This window comes from Patella vulgata, chromosome 1, assembly GCF_932274485.2.
Source record: "Patella vulgata chromosome 1, xgPatVulg1.2, whole genome shotgun sequence".
Taxonomy (NCBI): Eukaryota; Metazoa; Mollusca; class Gastropoda; family Patellidae; genus Patella; species Patella vulgata.
This window is the reverse complement of record NC_065879.2, coordinates 80,629,252-80,651,670: the sequence shown is the minus strand read 5'-3', so window position 1 is coordinate 80,651,670 and position 22,419 is coordinate 80,629,252.

Sequence of the window (22,419 nt, the reverse complement as noted above, 5' to 3'; positions counted from 1 at the left end):
CTCCAAGAAAAATAACACCCTTTGTATTAATTTGTATAAGAAAAGAGAGATAGCCTTAAATGTCGTGAACTATCTAGTTACTAAATGCAACAGATTATTAACAAATACAATTTTTTCATGGCCTAAGTAAGAAAGGTATAGGCCATAGGGCTTTGAGAACATCAATGGAACATAAAAGGTACAGGGCTTTAAGAACATGAATTAAACATAAAAAGGGTATTTGTAAAGACTGATCTATCACTCCATGGTTTATAGTTCATAATGAAACACACATACCACAGTAATAGAACTAACAGCATACAATATTACTTTATACAAAATAGAATTTTTGTACCACAGTATATGTAATAGAACTAATATACATTATTACTTTATACAATAATAATATAGGATGTTTGTACCACAGTAATAGAACTAATACACAAAATAACTTTATACAATATAGGATGTTTGTACCACAGTAATAGAACTAATATACAATATTACTTTATACAATATAGGAATTAGGATGTTTGTACCACTGTAATAGAACTAATATACAATATTACTTTATACAATATAGGAATTAGGATGTTTGTATGTTGAGTTTTGTTTAATTTTCATGAAATAAACCTAATAGCTGATAATTTACTGGTGACTCAGTGAGGAAGGCGCTAGCTTGCTAACCAGAAGATCCAGGGCTCTTTGACGCTGTATAATAATTAATCTGTTAATTCATTGTTGGCTTTATTTATTAGACAATTTGATTCAGTTATTTAATTGTTCTCTTGATCATAACAAATCATTCCAAGTATTACATCACAACCTTTTCAGAGAGAGAGAGAGAGAGAGAAATGGGGTTTAACGTCCACTCGACACAAACTAGGTCATTTTGGGACTAACACATGGTTCAATTTTATTTCCATAATTTGCTTGCGCGTAGGGGTCTATAGCAGTGGGAGGAAACCAGAGGACCCGGAGAAAAAAACCTTTTAGAGGTTTGAGCAGACAAAGATCCAATTCTAGTTGAGGGAACAACATCATTTCAATCTTTTTCCTTCCCCATTCAATGTCCAGTCTTTCAGACATGACAATAAACAATACCCCATGTACAGGTTGGCATCCACGTCAAAGTACACTTGACATTTGGAATTCTACGAAAAGTACCTTGGCAGAAATGTAGCTGTTTGAGCGATCTGATTAAAACAGAGATCCTATTTCGTTTCGTTTTTTATAGTTTAAACTTTTATTTTACTTGTCTTCACTACACTAGGATCTGGAAGAGTTGTCATATTACTGGCGTTTTGGTTGAAATGAGGGATAAGCCAATGAAATTGTCTGTTACGGCGACTTCTTGGAGTGCCATGCACAGAACTGTGGGTAAACCACTAGAAACGTCATCGCTGATTGATTAATCAATGTCTGATGTCATAGGGTCAAAAGCCGCTTGTATGACCCCTAACACGATCTTCGAGTACAACTTGTCAGATCTTCATGTAGTGTAGGCCATCGAAAGTATAAAAAAAAAAAAGAAACGAAATATAGATCTGTATTTTAATCAGATTGGCTGTTTGGGCAAAATTTCTCTCATTGAACACAGCATGTGTGAGTCTTCACTAGCCAGGTAATTGCAGAACAGTAGGGTGTTACACACCATTTTCCTTTTCAATTATCTTTCCTTAAAGATACATTATGGGAGATTTTAATAGAGAGTTGGCCATTCTTGCTATAACATTTCAAAAATAGATGATAAAAGAAGAATATATTGAAAATTTCAGTCAAATTACTTTATTCTGAACAAAGTTATCACCATTCTAATTTTTGACTAGAAATAGGAGTCAACTGTCTCTTCGCCGTCTCCGAGAATGGCCGATCGTTTGAATGACAGGCGTTAACTCCACCTATATTATCTCGATTATCAAGTAACGTTTTCAATGGCTGTGGTACCGTTAGCCTATTCGGTTTGAGACAGGGTTGCAATTCAATTCGTATCACATTTATTTTTACTACAAATTAAAAATAAGACTTTTAATATATAAGAAGAGAAAGTTTGAAAGGAATGGACCAAATCAATGAGGCATAATTATAGCCGACTTCCTATTAGCCTGCCTGTACTCTTGTACTGTAACTGGTAGCAAACAACTCCCGAAGCAGACAAATAGGAAACAGTGATCCAATGGGGCTGCAATTCAACTGGGGTGATGTTAGCTGCGATGTTTATCAATTTCCATAATTTTTCTGTAAATGCAAATGACAAAAGAGCCTATAATACCGACATCCAAACTCTCATTTTAACCACAAATAAACATAATATCAAGGCCGTATATATTGAACTTGTAATCAAATTGACTGACATGCGGCCTCGCTCAACAGCGGCCTCGCTTCGTACACTCTATCATTTAGCCTCGATCTAAAATTTCCGGGAGTATGACGTCAACGTAACGGTTAATCTCTGTTTACGACGAAATTTAAAAATTTAATCAACCAATGAAATCCTGTTTAAATCCAAGCCATCCGTGGGTCTACAGAGTTGATTTTGTGCTTGTTGTGTAAATAAAGATCTAATTTATAATTTCTATGACATCTGAAGCCTAAATAAAGATTTGCAACAATCAGATTTATCTTTTGCATAATGTATGTTTAAAAAATTAGGGACTTTCTAAAATTTCGGACAGAAAAGCTAACTTATCACTGTACAATCATTGTAAACTCTTTTCACTAACACAATTTATTTCGAAAGAACAGAACTTTTTGTTTTCAAATATGAAGTCAATCAATTGAAATAAGCTAAATCAATATTCATGCAAGGCCATTCTTTTGTCCTCCCTCCAGTACTAAAAGTATTTGCTTTGTGCCATTCACAACTTCATATTGACTGTTTTATTTAAAGTAAATGAGAATGGCCGAATTTAAAGAACTGGATCATAGCAACTTCGAGTGGTTCTTCGTTCTAAATGTATTCAGACTTTTGGTTTGCGATGTTTATCAACCAACCCTACCTAGTTACTAGAGTGAAGTGTGAACTCATAAACTATTTTACTATTTTGGGAGAAATACTGGAATTGAAGCTGAAGGAAATTATCTACATATATATATAATGAATAAGAAGCAGCAATCTTTTGACAAATCCTTTTCTATTTATTCTTTGAAAAATGTCCTGAGAAATTTAAATTGAACATTACCGGTATATAAAAAAATAAGTAAAAAAGTCTAAAAGGTGATTACTAAAATCTGACAATGGATCAAACAAGGTAAGTCCTTTTTACTTACATTTATTTTAATCAGAAATAGAATTTGAACAGATATGTTTAAATAAAAGTTTATGTGAAGAATGCATTCCACTTTAAATTTAAATGATTTGTTAATAATCATGCACACCTTAGTAACCTACAGAAAAGAAAGATTTAATTATGGCTTAGGAATGTTCTGCACTTTTAATACAATTTTGAATTTTTAAAGGAGGAAAAATTATGAACGTAAGCTGAGAAGACTGGGCTTCTATGAAGAGTAAGTAAATATCAATAATTCTATAATATACTATTCAAAAAAAGTAGGGGATATTTGATTTTGGGGGCATAATACTAAAATATGTAAATGACTACGAAAAAAAGTCACCTAACAGAAGAAACATTTCCAGTTACATGTGACGCCCAAACGCACCAATAGCTACCGCATGGAATGCATGTGATGCTTGGGATCATCATGGGGGTCCAACCCAAGATTTGCACGACTCTGACTTTGAATGTTACAGTCATTGTGGCATTGAATTCCAGGGTGGAAACATCAGTTTAATTGTTTTAGTGACCAGAAAACAAATTTTGATATGCGTCGGCTTACCCAAAATGAAAGGTTACGTGCCCTTGGCATGCTACAGATCGGTACAACACAGGCGGTTGTGGCGCGGACGATGAATGTTTCTCAGTCTGTCATAAGCAGGCTATGGTCCAGATACCGTGATACACAATCTGTACAGGACAGACCACGCTCAGGTCGACCAAGGGCGACAACTCAAGCCCAGGATCGATTTATCCGTACCTTGGCCTTGAGAAATCGTGTCATCACAGCAAATCAGATCAGCGCTCGTCTTCAAACAGACACTGGTGTGAGAGTGAGTGGCCAGACGATTCGGAATCGACTGCATAGGGGTCACCTTCGCGCCCGACGTCCTCGCGTGATCCCTTGTTTGAGAGATCATCACATTCAGGCAAGACGTCGTTGGTGTAGGGATCGTCAACACTGGGATAATCGACGCTGGAGCAATGTGATGTTTTCAGATGAGTCAAGGTTCACTGTTGATTTTATGGACAGACGTAGGAGGGTGTGGCGTCGTCGAAACGAGCGCTTCCAAGACGTTAACGTCATCAGACATGATCGATTTGGGGGTGGTTCTGTTATGGTGTGGGGAGGCATCACTGTTGCTGGAAGAACGGCTTTACATGTTGTTGCAGGGCGTGTTACAGGCCAGTACTACCGGGACAACATCTTGGCAGTCCATGTTGTGCCGTTCGCACGACGTCATGGCCGCCGTTTCATCTTCCAGGATGACAACGCAAGATGTCACAGGGCCAGGATCGTTACAGGTTACCTCCAACAACAGAACATCACCACATTACCTTGGCCAGCACTGAGTCCCGACCTCTCCCCCATCGAGCATGTCTGGGACATGCTTGGACAGAGGTTACGTCAACGTCAACAACGTCCTGCCAATGTCCAAGAACTTGCTGCTGCGTTGCAACAGGAATGGGACAATCTGGACCAAAATGACCTTAGACGTCTCATTAGGAGTATGCCACGTCGGATCAATGCTTGTTTGGCAAACAGAGGAGGATTTACCCGTTACTGACTTGGTTGTGATGCTGTGGTAACTTTGCTGTTTGACCCCGGGTATCATTTTACCCTTATAATGGTCAGTCTGTGCCTTACTTAGTCTAACGATCATTTGGAATAAATCGATGAATGTGAACTTCATTTCATTTTGTCATTTGTTTCTTCGTCAGTTTCATTAGGTGACTTTAATAACACTTAAAAATCAAATATCCCCTACTTTTTTTGAATAGTATATATCCTAGGGCTTTTGATTTATTCCTATCAAATGAAAAGCTTTAGTCTATTAAATGTGTATTTCCTTATGTAATTCTCTGTTCATTTTTCATCAAAGTAAATGTACCGTATTTGCTTTTCCATCAAATTAAATTTTCTTCTATTACTGAATATTCAATTTAGTTTTCACCTATTCCATCACAATACATTAACTAAGCTTATTCCATCACATTATATTTAGTCTATTCCATCGCATTAAATTTAGTCTATTCCAACTCATTAGTTTAAGTCTCTTCCCTATTCCATCACATTAAATTTAGTATATTCCATCACATTAAGTTTATTTACATTAAGTTTATTCCATCACATTAAGTGTATTCCATCACATTAAATTTTTGTCTACTCCAACTCATTAAATATAGTGTTTGAGCCTTTTTCCTATTCCATCAAATTTAGTTGACTCCAACTCATTTAATATATAGTGTTGAGTCTCTTCCTATTTCATCACATTAAATTTAGTATATTCCATCACATTAAGTGTATTCCATCACATTAAGTGTATTCCATCACATTAAATTTAGTCTTAATTCAACTCATTAAATTTAGTGTTTGAGTCTCTTCCCTATTCCATCACATTAAATTTAGTCATCACATTAAATTTAGTCATCAGTCATCACATTAAATTTAGTCAACTCATTAAATATAGTGTTGAGTCTCTTCCTATTTCATCACATTAAATTTAGTCTAATCCCTATTCCATAACCAGAAATTGTTTTAAAAGCCAACAGCCCATTATTACATTCCACTTTCAAAATTTTTTTTTTTTTTTTTAACTTTTTTGTCTATCCTATCTTTATGCCAAGAATAATTCACACACACAAGTTTTGTATATTTGTATGTGCTTTTATAGGGTTATGGGAACTTCCCCATCAACGCAGGGCCATAGTAAATTAACAAATAAACCAACAAAACCACCACAAAATATAACAACAAATCAAAAGCCTGGAAAACATTCACAAAATGGAATCACTCCAGCCAATCAAATGCCAGCTCAAGGCAGCAAAGAGCGGCAATCTTCAATACCAACCAAGATAAGAGCAAGTAGCCTAGAGCGCGGAACCCAGCCAAAACACAACAGCAAATCTTTTGATGATCATTATCATGGACGCCTACCTCAACATTTAAAGGGAGATTACAGACAACCGCGATATCCCAACGACAGTGATGGTGATCAGAAGATATATAGAGAGGATTATCGTAATAAAAATCGTCATGGTAATGATGGGGGTTACTATAGACCTGGACGACAGAGATATGGGAGTAACAGTGGTTATGAGGAAAGTGACGAAAGTAACATACATTCACCATCGCCAAACTGTAAGTTTAAAAGTATACTACCATTTTTTGGTCCAGGAACTGGTCTCCAAGCACCCCCTCAACTTTTATCCACCAATTCATGTACCATTGACATACAACTTGGCATCCTTGTTCCTTGGACAACTGTGCATCGATTTACAGATTTTGTTTTTTGATCTGATGTCATGATTTCAAAAAGGCTGCGATGACGTCTTACTCAAAAGCAAAAGGCCCCACCAATTTGTGTACCCCACTGACATAAAACTTAGCATGCTTGTTCCGTGGATAATTGCTCAGATTAAAAAGACTTTGAATTTTGTTATGAAGTCACAATTAAAAGATGGCTGCGATAATGTCAAACTCAGTTCTGTGTCCATGGTGGTACTTGTTTATCTGGGTACTTAAACTGGAAACTTAAAAAGCTCCATTCCCATTAGAATATATAACCCTTTAGCACTAGGATTGCCCACAACTAATTATGCTCTTCTGAGCGCATCAAGAAGTAGTTAACGTCCAATAATATGGAGAGCTATGCACATGACTTTAGTGAATTCAAGAGGTCTAGGGAGCAGTATTTCAGATGGTTTTGTGCTGGATTGTCATGTACCGGAATGAAATATATTACTTTTTCTCTAAAGGGTTAAAGTAGAAATTTATTTATTCAAAATGTTTGATTTTTTGTTTGTTGTTGATCATTTTTCAGCCCAAGATTTGAGTAGAGAGAGAATAGAAACAGAGTTGCGTTCGAGTCGTATAGCAGAAACAAAAGTTCGGAAGATTGCCGCCAGACTGACTCAACATAAGATTGATGAAGAAAACTGTACACCACGAAATCAACAAAGCATAGAACAGAGATTAAAGAAAATCATCGCAAACCATCTTGACCCCTTGCTATATGGGTCAAAAGGTCACACTGATTTGTCACCTTATGATCAAGATTTGGAAGAACTGGTTAAAAAAGTTTACAGCATGATTAAACAGCTACAAGGTTTGTTCCAGCTTGCTGGCAAAACAAATTTTTTTGAGATATTCCCTAATATAAATATGCCAACATTTATACCATCACAAAGCCATGGTCATCTTTATGGTCGTAAAAAAAGACTGAAAATAGAGAGAGAGCAAGAAATGGGGTCTAACGTCCACTCAACACAAACTAGGTCATATCGGGACCAACATGTGGTTCAATTTTATTTCAATAATTTGCATGCACATAGGGGTCTTTAGCAGTGGGAGGAAACCAGAGGACCCGTAGAAAACCCAGAAGGTTGGATGGGCGACCCTACTCCTTGTCACATAAAAGCGGGGAATCAAAATCACACCACTTGACTTAATGACAGGCCTTATGATCCAAAGCACATACTTTAACCATTCAGCAGCTCTGACAACAGAGAAACACGACCTATATTTTGTATATGAACACCATTTTAATTCCATTTTTGGCTACAATCCTATCTGACATTAATATATTCTTTGGAAAAAAAATCTTATCTAAGAAGATAAACAAAATTGGTCAAGACTTGAAGATTTTGTTCTGGTCAGTGGTGTAATGGAATGAAATATATCACTTTTCTCTAATCAGGACAGTCAATATTTTCACATGCTGAATGCTAAAGGGTTAATGACGAAAATGACAAAGTGAAAGCCATTTGTCAGACCTAAAAACTATAAATCGAACTGTATCTATTGTGTATTAAAGTTAAGTTCTTTGAAATTCAAATTTTATGTCATGTAAATTGACTGATAGATAATTTCTTCTGCTGGTCAATATGATTGAAACAAGTGCCCTGCATCTTAACCCTTTAAATATCTGACTTTAAAAATCATCTTTTTGTGGTTGCGGCTCACTCGGTGGAGGTGTATAGATTCCAGGGTTGATTTTTGATTTGATTCAAAACAGGAGCATCCCTGTCTCACCTACATCCTAAACCTTTAAATATCTGACTTTAAAAAATATTTTTTTATAATGTATAATTTAGGGGATGTTGAAGCTTGTCACAACAGTTTGAAAACAGCCGATGGCGATAATGATGAAGATGCTCGACGAACCAAATCGATTCCTCGTGTAATCCAACTTGAATTACAGGAGTTACAAACAGACTATGATATATTGTACGATAAGTATAAAGTGATGCTTAGAGAGAGTAAGAATAACCATGTTAGTAAAAAGGAGAGTTTGGACAAGGCAGTAACTATCAAGCAACAAAATATCCATCTGGAGAAGGAGATGAAAAGAATCAAAGGTAAGCAGCCCACATCAAGATCTCATTTTATCCATTTTGAACGGTTCTGGTCCTGATGCTTGTTAACACTCTACTTTCAGTTGCATTTTAACGGAAAGGAAATGAAAAAAAAAGGGGCTTAAAGTCTGACTTTTCTGCACCAACCGGGCTAAACAAAGATGACACTGACACTGGTGCTAAAGACTAATCCTATTTTGATTTCCAACTGTCAGCATACCTTTAACCTGCTGCCAATACATGGAACCCCAGTATCTCCTGATTTGTAACGGTTGCCCAATTGTATCCAAAATCTCTTACTACCAATACTTGTTATATATGTCTTTGCGAGAAAATCAATTTAAAACAAAATATTCAAAGTTCTTTCAAATTGTGCATGCATAGAACAAGTTACTTTCTGTAAATCTGCAATTTTATTAGCCTATTTTTGAGAGAAGGTCTGACATGTTAGATATACTGAAACATTTTTGGGGGATAAATATTATAATTATATAATATTTGATACAATTGATGATTTAATCCCTGTAGTGCAGACAATATACATATTTTCTTTGAATCATATCCATTATTAATAGAGACAAAAATTTACACGTCTAGCTCATAGCTGTAATAAATATAAACCATTTTAATTTTCTTTGTAGATTATTTCGTTAAAATAGGTACGTAGTAGTACTCTATTTTAACATTTCTAATTTCATATCATCCAGGTCGTTTCAAAACAAGGTAGCCATGGTGTCTTAGTAAATAAGGAAATGAAATGAAATGGGGTTTAAAGCCTACTGTTCTGCTCCTAAACTGGGCTAATGAAGATGGGCATACGCCATACAGTGTGCTATGAGGGAAAGTTTGCCCCGGCAGCGGCGCTACAGCCTACTCTTAGGCCAAGGGATCTTTTACGTGCATGCCAATGTGTAAATGGGACCTCGTTTTTTTGTCCCATCCGAACAACTAGACAGCTGTCCTTGTCAGGCACTCCATCCTGCATCACTGACAAGGGGAAACCACGCTGGAAAATATGGATGAACTTTCTCGGCCAATGCAGGAATCTAACACCTGACCTCCAGGCTAGCGAGCCAACATGATCCCCCTAGTAAATAAGGTGTTAGCTCCCTAACCAGGAGGTCCCGGGTTCGATCCCGGTATTGTGCCGAGAAAGCTCCTCAGGATATTTCAGTCTGGTTTCTTCTTGTCAGTGATGCCAGGCTGAGGACTTGGCAAGGAAGAGTGTATAGTCATTCGGATGGGACAAGAAACAAAGGTCACATGCATTTTGGGGTGTAAAAGAACCCTTGGGGATTTGAATATGACTAGGCAAAATTTCCATCATAGCACACTGCATGGCATATTCCTATCTTCATTAGCAAGGATGGTACACAACAGTGGGACATTAAACCCCATTTCATTTCCATGCAAGTGGGGGTTCAGTAGCCAAGGAAGATTTACTATTGGGTTGTCAAATGCTATATTATACTATGAATATGAATATGTCACATTCACAATATACAGGTTAAAATCTGTAGAGTAAAAAAAGATGAATGGGTTTTTTTAATATAGAGAGGACTGCCAATTCAAGGGAGGTAATAAGTAGCAAGTTGACACACTGGTCCAATGAATATATTTAGCAATCACATTCTCATTGCTACCAATTTGATTACAATCATTTGTAATTAAAAGGACATGTAACTGATGCAGAGTCTATTTTCAGGCCAGTTAAAGATGCTGGATACTCTAACATGGCAAGTTAAGGCACACAAAGTTTAGGGGTAGGAGGGGTAGGACGTAAGTTGTCTTAAGGTCCCATGGGTGACCCAGACCCTATGGGTTTTTTTCATAAGGGTTTTATAATACTGGTACCAGATAAGTAAATTTGCTACATGTTCGGTTTTTTTCCATACATTTTTCAATAGATCACCTCCACAACTAGACTGACTTCTCAGACCGACCTTATCTCCTCCTCAACTAGCCTGATCTCGGACCGACCTTATCTCCTCCCAAATTAGTCTGATCTCAGATCAACCTTATCTCCTCCCCAACTAGTCTGATCTCAGACCAACCTTATCTCCTCCCCAAATAGCCTGATCTTGGACCGACCTTATCTCCTCCCAAATTAGTTTGATCTCGGACTGACCTTATCTCATCTCGAACTAGAATAATCTACCCAACTGATCTCAAAATAGACAACACCAACAAAAACAATGCTTTTGTTTTTAATTAAGATGAATGGACAGTAATGGCAGAAGATTATACCCAGACTAAAGCTAATGAAAAAGATTTGAAAGAGAGAGTGAAAGTATCGGAGGAAGAGAAGAGTAAATTTGACAAGAGGCTACAGAGATTGAAAGAGGTGAACAATGTCCTGACGGAGGAATGTAATAGAGTGACAGATGAGAATACCCGTTTGAATCAAGAGATGGACCAGATGGAGAAAGACCTGAGAAAGCTGTCCGAACCTGACAAGAAAATGTTACAAAAAATACAGCGCTTAGAAAAAGAGGTAACTAGTATTTTTTTTAATAATTTGGCAAGATCACAAATACTTATAAATATAGTTGACATTCATTGACTTAATTTGACATTCATTCAAATTACTTTATTTTGGGCAAAGTTATGTTTATTCGAAGATTCATTGTAGCTCGTTTATTATCGTAGCAAATGTACTTGATAACCAGGACTATTTCTCAATTATCCATTTTATCATTAAATTTGTAAATCTCATGGGTGTTCAAATCCATTTAAATCTTGGCCATTCGATGGTCTAGAGAGCGGATTATAGGATTGTCATGTGAATGAATGTCAAAATTTGAAAATAATAATTCAAATAAGAAATGAAGCCAGAAAAGACCTGCAATAGGCAGAATTAGCCCGTAAATAATGCATCTTTAACTTGATACTTTTTTAACAGGGAGTTGATTTAAAGACGGCCAATCGGCGACTGGAGAATGAAAAGGGGTTAATTCGTGGAAGTTTGATCAAACTGGAATCAACATACGACATGGTCCAGAAGGATAAACGAGAACTGACGAAAGAGAGGAACAAATTTTGGAAGGAGAATCAGGAATTAAGGACCGAGAATCGTAAACTTACTCTTTCCCACTAATTACCCCAATACATTATTGAGCAGAATATCAAACATTAATTAACTAACTTATTCCTACTAATTATCTAGGTTATTAATCCACTCATTATTTCTCACCAATTACCTAGTTCTATCATTGAGCAGAATATCAATAAATTACCTTTTTTCCACTAAGTCCATCCTAGGCTGAACACCAAACATTAATTAACTAACCTATTCCCACTAATTATCTAGACTGAACACCAAACATTAATTAACTAACCTATTCCCAGTAATTATCTAGGCTGAACACCAGACATTAATTAACCAGCCTTTTTCCAATAATTATCTAGGCTGAACACCAAACATTAATTAACTAACCTATTCCCACTAATTATCTAGGATGCACACCAAACATTAATAAGGCCATATAGATTGTCTTACCCAATTGTCTGCGATATCACCCTACATGGAAGTGGGCGTAAATAAAACCCCTACTAAATGAAGGTTCATTATTGAGTACAGCATAGTAAAATATCAATAAACCAATAGCAAATACTAATCAAAATTATTTAATCAAAAAATCCATCATTTATTCATATTACTCAAACAGCACAAAGCCAAAGATTATTACATAACAATGTATTTATTTTATTCTATTCTACTTTACAACAAATAAATTATTTTGTACCCAAGACTTTGTGGTTATAAACTCAATTATTCATTCGAACAGTATCACCACCAAATCCATCCCTAATTTTATCTGATCCTACCACAATACCCTTGCAGTCATATTCTTTCTTTGTTAGGCTGCTGAGCTCAATAGACCTCTCCTTAATTTACAGAAATCAAAAATCGCTCGCCCAGTTTGGACAAATGAAATGGGGTTTATCATTTTTTACATATGTGTGATGCTATTGCAAAAAACAATAACAAGCATGGCTGCCATATACATGACACCTACCGCAATCAGTGTTGGAAACTCGGTGGAGCCAAAGTGACTAACCAGGAGGTCTGAGGTTCAATCCAAGCTTTGGCCGAGAAAGTTCCTCAAGATTTTCCAACATGGTTTCCCCTTACCAGTGGTACAAAGGGGCAAGGTTCAGTGAACATGTTGACGTTGGAATTCGAAACAAGAGTATGCCGTAGCAGTGGTATCCATTCAAAATTAACATGGCATGGCATCTGCCCATCTTCATTAATCTGGTTGGTGCAGAACAGAGAGATAAATGGGGTTTAATGTCCACTCAACACAAACCAGGCCATTTTGGGACTAACACATGGTTCAATTTTATTTCAATAATCCGCTTGTGCGTAGGGGTCTTTAGCAGTGGGAGCAAACCGGAGGACCCGGAGAAAACCCACGAGGTTGGACAGGCGACCCTACTCCTTGTCAAGTTGACTCAATGACAGACCTTATGATACAACGCGCACACCTTAACCATTCTGTCATCCAAACACCCGCCCCCCCCCACCCTGATGCCGAACAGTAGGTTGTTAAACCCCATTTCATTTGAAACGCGGCAACAGTTTATATAGGTCAGAAGGTTTTATGACTTAAGGCTAAGGATGTAACGAGTCAAAAAAAATTGAACCGGTTAACCGATGGGCAAAAAAACGGTCAATCGATTCACTTTTTAGTTGCGGAGTTATTAATCACCGGTACCGTACGCAGGATTAAAGTTTACTTTTTCACACTGTTTAACTTCGTTTTGAATATAAACTATTAGACCCTAAGTCCTAAGAAGAGTTTATTTATTGCAGCTTATTTTGTTTTTCATTCAAATTTCTCGGAAGGAAACATTGGGTCGTCTAACAATCAAAAAGGTCATGGTCTCACGTGGTCGTCACTCGCCGGGTACCAGCACATGCCGTTGTGTGACAGATCGGAAAATTGATACAATTTTATTAGTGTTCGACCCGTTATAATTATAGGAATATTCTATGGCCCCACCTACCTCCATCTCAATGTGCAATGTTAAAATGTAATCCATTAATAAAATATTTAATTCGGCGTCTTTATTCGCGCGCATGGCATTACTTTCATTTTCATACGTAGTCAAGATTACCCAGCCCGAAGATACAACGCAATAAGTCGCTCTTTTCTGGAGAGTCTAATTAGATCACGGTCAAAACATTATTATAACTGTAGGCTTATAGTCCATGCCATTTTCTTAAATTTATATTTATAAATATTGCTGTATTAAAAGCTAATACTATAAAATTCGTATGTTTACCACACGTGACTGAACATGTGACCCCATCGAGCCAATGAAAGGACGAAAAGATTATATCATTTGGCCACGTGCCAGAGGGACGAAAGATACTTTGTTTATGGCATAATTTTTCTACTACGTTTTCGAGCAGCGAATACGACCGTTTTATTACCGGGAAAGTTTTGTATCAACGTGTAATATGAACAAGAGAGCCTGGGCTAATGCTAGTTTACTACTAGGTCGATATACACTGACATTTTTATATAGAACGAATAACGGTCACGGGAATATCGAACCGGTCAGGTTGCAGAACTGAACCGTAACCGGTCAACCGAGTAACCGTTTACATCCTTACTTAATTAAGGCATATCATACATCCTCCATGCAGGTCCTTCAAATAACAAATTGAATGGTAAAAGAATGCTATTCATTCAATTGTAGAGTACATCAAAAAAAAAGTATACATTCTTGTTGAAAACCAAATTTATCAGCTATGTGTGGCTTAGATGTTTAGTAGGACCTAACATTTAAGCAGCAGAATGTGATGATCCTTCTTAATTGACTGTGGTCATTTTGGAAGGACCTATGTTTATTGTAAACTTTGAATACAACAATAAAGAGAATAAATTACTAGAAAACTTACCATTTTTTTGTAGACATTTTTGACTTTCGGATAAGTGTTGATATTGGGACATCATCGCTGACATTTTTTTCTCCAATGTTGAAATTTCTTGAAGCTGATGTTCAGCAGACGAATGACTGGTAGCCATTTTGTGTTCCTGTTCTCGTAGTTTTTTTTCTAGCGTGTACTTCATCCACTGAGATCAAAAATATAGGGTGTACTCGATTGAATGTTCCGGAATTGAATTCTCTCAATCCCAAAAATAGTGACAATCATGTGAAAAGGTGTATTTTGGGCTACAACGCATGTGTCGACTGGATAAGTAAATATCTCAATCAACCATGCAGACGAAACATATTCGCTGTGTTTAATTATGTCACAATTCTACTCACAACACCTCCGTAGTCGGGAATGACAGAACTGTGACAGGACTGAATTCCGCGTTACTCGATTGCAATTCTGTCAAATCGGGACATTCTGGACTGTGAATCGAGCATTCCCATAAACATGATCAAATCAAATCTGTGAGCATGGTAACACCACTTTCTGTGATGGTGGAGGGAATCTTGAAAATATACTGCATTGGTAGATATTTGGCAGAGTGTGAATTCTATTGAAATAGCATTGCCATCCTCTCTTTCTACCAACATTTTTCAACTGAGTAGCCTGCAGCAAAGTTTTCAGACGAGCAGCAAAGAGAGAGGCGAGAGAAAAAGGTGGAGGGAGGTCGAATGGTTTAACGAGTGCATGTTAGATCACAGGGTCTGCCATTCAGTCCAGTGTCATTGTTTTGATTCCACATTTGTACGTGACAAGGAGTCGGGTTTCCTCCCACAACTAAAGACCCTTATTGTTAAAACACAATACTCTTTCCAAAGAATATTACAAATTTGAGCATTAACTCCATTTTTAAATACAGTTTTTAGTGTTTTTACACATAAAGACTATAAATTTAACCATATTTATTATGTTTTCAAATTAAAATTCTTAGGTATTCTTAAGTTCTTCGCCAGTCAATTTCCCTTACAGCCAGTCAATTTCACTTACAGTCTGTCAAATTATGACTGAAAGCCTGGTAGAGAGTCTAATTCTAGCAGTGTGACTGCAGATAAATGAAATAAAATGCGGTTTAATGTCCAACTTTTCTGCATGAACCGGGCTAATGCAATGTGACATGCAAGAACTTTTGCCAGACAGCAGCATCACCGTTTCTGCCTACTGATTGAAATGGGTCAAAATTGTATACCTGTAGACTTCTGATTTCATCTTTTAAAGATTTGGTTTCTTTTTCAGTACATTCTCTATGAATCTGAATCTTTTTCTGTAAGATAAGAAATGAAGACAGCTATAGTATATGCCATGCAGTGTGCTTTGAGGAAAATTTTGCCTGGACAGTCTAATCTTCGTTGATGGGTATGCCATGATGTACATGGGACCTATGTTTTTCATTTCATCCAAACGACTAGATACTGTTCCTTGCCAGGTGCTCCATCCTCAACCACTGAGAAAGGGAAACAATGTTGAAGAATCCTGAGGAACTTTCTAAACCAACACTGGGATCAAACCAGCACCTTACTCTCTGAGCCACAATGGGTTTCACTTTAGAGACGAACTCCAAGCACTGACTTAAGTTATTTTGAGAAGTACTATGCTTGAGTAGGGCTGATATTTCTTACAATACCTACAATTTGTTCTTTCAGGGTATGTATTTTATCTTCAAAATGTCGCTTCTGTTCTTCTAGTTTCTGATCATGATCATCTGCTAAACTCAATCTCACATGTCGCTCAGATTCCTGAAAGAGACAGAGAGAAATGGGGTTTAACGTCCACTCGACACAACAAACTAGGTCATTTTGGGACTAACACATGGTTCAATTTCATTTTAATAATTCGCTTGCGAGTAAGGGTCTTTAGCTGTGGGAGGAAACCGAAGGACCCAGAGAAAACCCACAAGGTTGGACAGGCGACCCTTGTCTCAATGACAGACCTTGATACAGCACGCACGTGCTAACCATTTGGCCATCCAAGGTCAGTGTGTTGTCTATAGAGCATGTGGTAATATGTCTGACACCGTGAACTACTACACTAATTTTGTTACAGGCAATTCAGCTCTTTATTTGTCTTTAAGAAATTTCGATAATAAAAGCTATTTAAATAGCCAAATGAGAATATTTCATAAATAATTGATCATTATAAGCCATTATATAATTTTTTGCGTACACCATGCTGACAAAGTGGTATAGACACAAGAATTCACGATACCCTACCATAAATAAAAAACATGAAATATGAATTTAATTTGTAAAGTTTTTGTGCGTTATCAAAGTTTTCGTGCGTTACCAATAGTGAAAATTTTTGAAGTGGAAGCCCTGCCCTGGACAGCATCATTTCCGCCTACTCTTTGTCAAATACCAAATGCCAGGGGTTAAATCTTATGTTCCATGAGAACAACTAGATGCTTTTCTTTGGACCTCCTTACTATATATTCTGGAACCAATCAGTAGGGCTGTCCAAATTTTTTGCTTGGGCAGCATTATATCTGTCCACTCTTTATCAAAATCAAACTGTCAAGGGTTCATTTTTTTGTCCTGTCCGACCGACTAGATGCTGTTCCTTGTTGGGTCCTCCTTTCTCCATCAATGACATGGGGAAACCAACAGCGGGATAGAACCGGTGACCTCCTGGTTACTGAACCAATGCCCTACTCGTCGAACCACTGTGGTTTCTCAGCAATTATTTTAAAAGAAGAAAGGAAGCATGAAATACGGTTTAACAGGCAGACATTTTTAATGCCAGCCAATCAATGGCTTGCCAAAATAGGAAGATGGTAGAGCAATCCGCTACAGACAAGGAACTGACCAGTGAATATCATAATATATTAAGAATTTGATAATCTCTGCCGGACAAGGAACTGACCAGTGAGTATCATAATAAATTAAGTATCTGATCTCACATTTTGACAAGGAACTAAACTGTGAGTATCATAACAATTTAAGAATCTGATCTCACATTTTGACATGGAACTGAACTGTGAGTATCATAATAAATTAAGCATCTGATCATCTCACATTTTGTCTCTCTAGTTCATATTTCTCATGAACTAATAACTGTATCCTTTCTTCATTTTCACTCTCTGTCACCTAAAAAAACAAAAAAACAGAAGCTACATTTAGCTAGAGTTTGCAAGGAACAAGTTTAAAATATTGTCCTGCATATAAGTGTCTGGATATAAGTGCCCAAAAGTACCTGTGCATTTTATTGAAATTTTATGTCCCATCTAGAACTGGCAACAGCAGGACGGAGCATAACTCAGAATTATGAATTGCGAGTATCGTAATGACCTTCCGAGTCCAGCCCACCAGCCTCACAACGAAATGAAGTTTAATGTCCTACTTTTCTGCACCCACTATGAGCTAATGAAGATGGACAATGGCGCTACAGCCTACTCTTATTTCGAATTCAATCTATCAATGGTTCTTTAACGTGCACGCCAATGTGTACACAGGGGCTTGGTTTTCCATCCCATCCAAACGACATTGTCCTTTGCCTGGCCCTCTGTCCTGCACCACTGACAAGTGGAAATCAGCCTTATATTATAACAGACAAGAGATTGAGGCTTACCCTTCTCATCTTGATTTCTTCAATAAGTTCAACCAAATTACTTCGAAGACGATAATAACTTGCATTGTCAAACATCAATGGGCGGGACATTTCTTCTATAAAATCTTTCTTCATTGGATCCAATATACTGCTCATCTCTTTAACATGTAATTTCATTGGTTCGTTGATCTTTTCCATGTTGCTAATACCACTAACTTCAACCTTTTCTCAGTGAGTTTACCAATAGGTGTAATAAGAGTGTGAAATGATAACTTTGTCTGAAATAGAGAGAGAGAAAGAGAGATGGGGATTAATGTCCACTCGACACAAACTAAGTCATTTCGGGACTAACATATATTTCAATTTTATTTCATTTCTTCGCTTGCGTGAAGTGGTCTTTAGCAGTGGGAGGAAACCGGACGACCTGGGGGAAACCCAGGAGGTTGGGTGTCTGAAATAGATAATAATAATTGGCGGAACCAGCCTCAGAAAAAAAGTTTGGGATCTGATTTCCAGATTATTTCTCAAAGTGTGGAAATATGCCTACACAGAACAGCTTAGTATTGAAAAATCATAGCCATAGACAGCAGCTTATATGAAAGGAACAATTGGATGTTGAACAAATTTGATCAGAGTTCTTTAAATGTCTTCAAGAAAACTAATCTCTGCCATGTTCACAAGCATTTCAGACACATGATATAATAGAAAGTCCTGGAAGTAGAATGCTAAAAATCAACAAGATTCATAATCTTCGACCACAACATTCCTTTAAACTAAATTTGAAAATCAATAAAGTTAAAGATACATCATGGGAGATTAGATAAAGAGCTGGCAGTTTTCACTTTAACAGTTAAAAACTTGATAATGCAAAGTGAATTTACTGAAATTTTCCGTCAAATTGATTCACTCTGAACCGAGATTTTAGCGATTGAATTTTCGGCCTAGCCTCGATCATCATTACTAAAGTCAGTATGATAAGAAAACAGTCTTGATTATCTATTTCATGATTAAATCATGAATGAAAGTTGATCAGTAATCCTAATCCAGTAAATATTGCAGGCTAGCGATGACATCAAGAGTTAATTATGGTCTGGATGAGTTAATTAATGTGTCATTAATAGTTTATATAACATTTCAGGCCTAAAGAAAGATCTGCAATAGGCAGATTTAGCTCTAGCATAATGTATGTTTAATCATTCCTTTAAAGATTCCTAACTTTTAAAACTGTAGCCTCTGATTGAGTTTAAGGTACTTTTGGAAAAGGATGGGTAGCGGTAGAATGGAAAGTCGCGCTGATATATTAATGGGGTTTATCCTGACTCTCATGACCCATATGCTTCACATCACATTTAATTAAAGATAGGTTGCCAGGCAACGAAATATACGCCCACAGCAGCTAAATCGCCCGAGCAGTCAACAAGAGTTGTCGCATATTTTTACTTTTTTTGGTAATGAAACATTTATAATACATTAAAGTCTGATTAAGAGTAACAACTCATTAAGTAATTATCAGAAAATCATTAGAATTTGTTTGGCTTTTATAAAGTTCTCCTTCATGCTAATGTTTAGTTTACAATACATTTAATATCATGGATTTAGCTGTTCAAATTATCAAAATGCATTGAAAATCAATAAACTTGTTCGTTTCAAGACCTTAAACTCTATGTATCAATCTTAAGTCAATCAGATGATAACTTTAGCCTCAAAATTTTTTGAAGTGATCAAGGGCCATAACTCTGGCAGTAATTATCGAAAATCACTGAAAATGAATAGACTTCTTCATCTCATGACCTTAAATACTGTGTATAAATCTAAAGTCAATCGGATATTAACTTAAGCCTATAGAGCGTCCACAAGATATTTCAAGGTGATCAAGGGCCACAACTCTGGCAGTAATTATCGGATATCGACATATCAATGAAAATCAATAGGCTTCTTCGTCTCATGACCTATAAACACTGTGTATAAATTCAAAGTCAATCAGATATTAACTTTAGAAGCTAAAGCGTCCACAAGATTTTTCAAAGTGATCAAGGGTCATAACTCTGGCAGTAATTATCGGAAATCGCTGAAAATCAATAGTCTTCTTCATCTCACTAATATCAACAACATATATCAATTTCAAAACAATCAGATAATAAATGTAGTCTGTAGAGTGTTCACAAGAAATTGTGGACGACGGACGGATGGACCGACAGGGGCAACGGCAATATACAACCACATTTCCAATGTGAGCGTATAAAAAACTGTCATCTATATTGTGTTAACAAGGTATTCAGAAAAAAGGGGGATAACTTCAGATTGCATGGTCACGGAAGGCTGAATAAGGATATATAGTTTCCTTCCTCACGTAACCTCAATGCTTCAGACCAAATTGGAAAAATTAAAGACTCTAGTCTATTAATATCATAGCTTTTACAAGGTTTCGAAAAAGGAGAGGTAACTCCAGACAGATGGTTGCTGAATGCTGAATGTCGATAGGGTTTGTCCTCTTATGCCATCAGGAGGTCACAGTGGCTAAGTGGGTAAGACGCTGGCTCGCTAGCCTGAATGTCGGGTGTTCGATCCCTGCATTGGCCGAGAAAGTTCATCCAGATTTTCCGGCGTGGTTCCCCCTTGTCAGTGATGCAGGACGGAGGGTTTGACAAGTACAGCTGTCTAGTCATTCGGATGAGACAAAAAAACAAGGTCCCGTACGTGTACACATTGGCATGCACATAAAAGATATACAGTGTGGAATTCGATATAAGAGTAGGCCGAAGTGCCGCTGTTCAGGCAAAATTTCCTTCATATCACAAGCGTATGCCTGTCTTCATTAGCCCAGTTCGGAGCAAAAAAGCAGGACGTTAAATTAAACCCCATTTCATTTTTTATGCCATCAATCAGAGGTCAGTAAAAACTGTAGACTCCATCCTGTTAACACAATTTTTAGAAAAGGGGAGGTAAAATCGATAGGGTTCACCCTGCAATGCATTAACTCCATGCTTCTCGCCAAATTTGATGGAAATCTGTTAAAAACTGTTGCCTCTGATCTATTGCGTTAAGAAGATTTGATGCAAAGAGGGGAGGTAACTTCAAAACAACGTTGCTGAGCGTAGAAAATCAAGAGTGTTCGCCATCCCCTGATTGGCCTGTTACGTACGCCACGGGACTAGTCTAGTGTACGAAAGAGCAGTAGAGCCTGTTTAGTGTACTAATTCTGAAATCGTTCTGTAAGACAGAATATTATACATTGCAACGCATACATCGATTTCGAAATGGCGACAATAAAACAAAAATGATTAGATCAAGGCTTTTTTTTTTTTTTTTTAGTTTGTTTAGTCGAGTGTTTTATAGCTTCACATTGTAAGAATTACCGTACCGTAAATTGAGCTAGTTGTCTAACTATCGGCTGTAGGTGCGAGAACAGTTACAGTATGCCCCATTGGTTCTGAATTTAAAAAAAACAACAAACAAACAAAAAAATACATGTGTTGCAAATTGCAATGTTTACTAGCAGACGACGGAAACGAACACTCGCTTAACCAGACGCTATACCGACGGTACATGATATTTTGATGAACCGAGCTAGATATTGTCTTAATGGAGCTATCGCTAATAATTGGGATCTACAAATTGACACAAATGGGTCGCAACGTATATAATAATGTAATATGAATGTAAATAAACTGATTTACATTCAATCGTTTCCGTTTACTCTAATTTCAAAGCAGTTATGTTCGGCGAAATACACCATCTGAAGTCTCAATCGAATAACAATCTCTAGCGTCTAGTTATTCCAAGCTACACCGAAAGTATTTATTGCGCATGCTCTCCAGATAAGAATATGAGGTAATGAGGTCACCGTTTGACATGACTTGTCTTATGTCTAACCTCGTCCTTCGAATCACTTGTTACAAATGGCGCTGAAATGCATTTGGTACACGGTTCGTGTACCAATCGTAATATGTTTATTTTGTCTTAAAAATTGGATATCAGAAGCCCATCTTTTCCCGGTAAGATCACAACACTAATGTTGATTAAAAGTGCCTAGTATTTCGGATAGGACGGGAAACTGAGGCCACGTGGACGTAAAATAAAGACTGGCAGTTGGAATTCGATTGAGATCTGAGAATAGGTGGAAAGGACACTGTCCGACTTCATTATACCATGGCCGCTGATCTTATTTAATTTTAGGGGAGGGCGGAGGTGGCGAGCGGAGCCCGACACACAGGTCGCGCTGCAGGCGCGAACCGTTCTGCGGCGGGGGGGGGGGGCAGCTGGGGCTCCTCCCCCAGAAAATTTTGAAAGCAGGATGCCTGAAAACGCTATCTG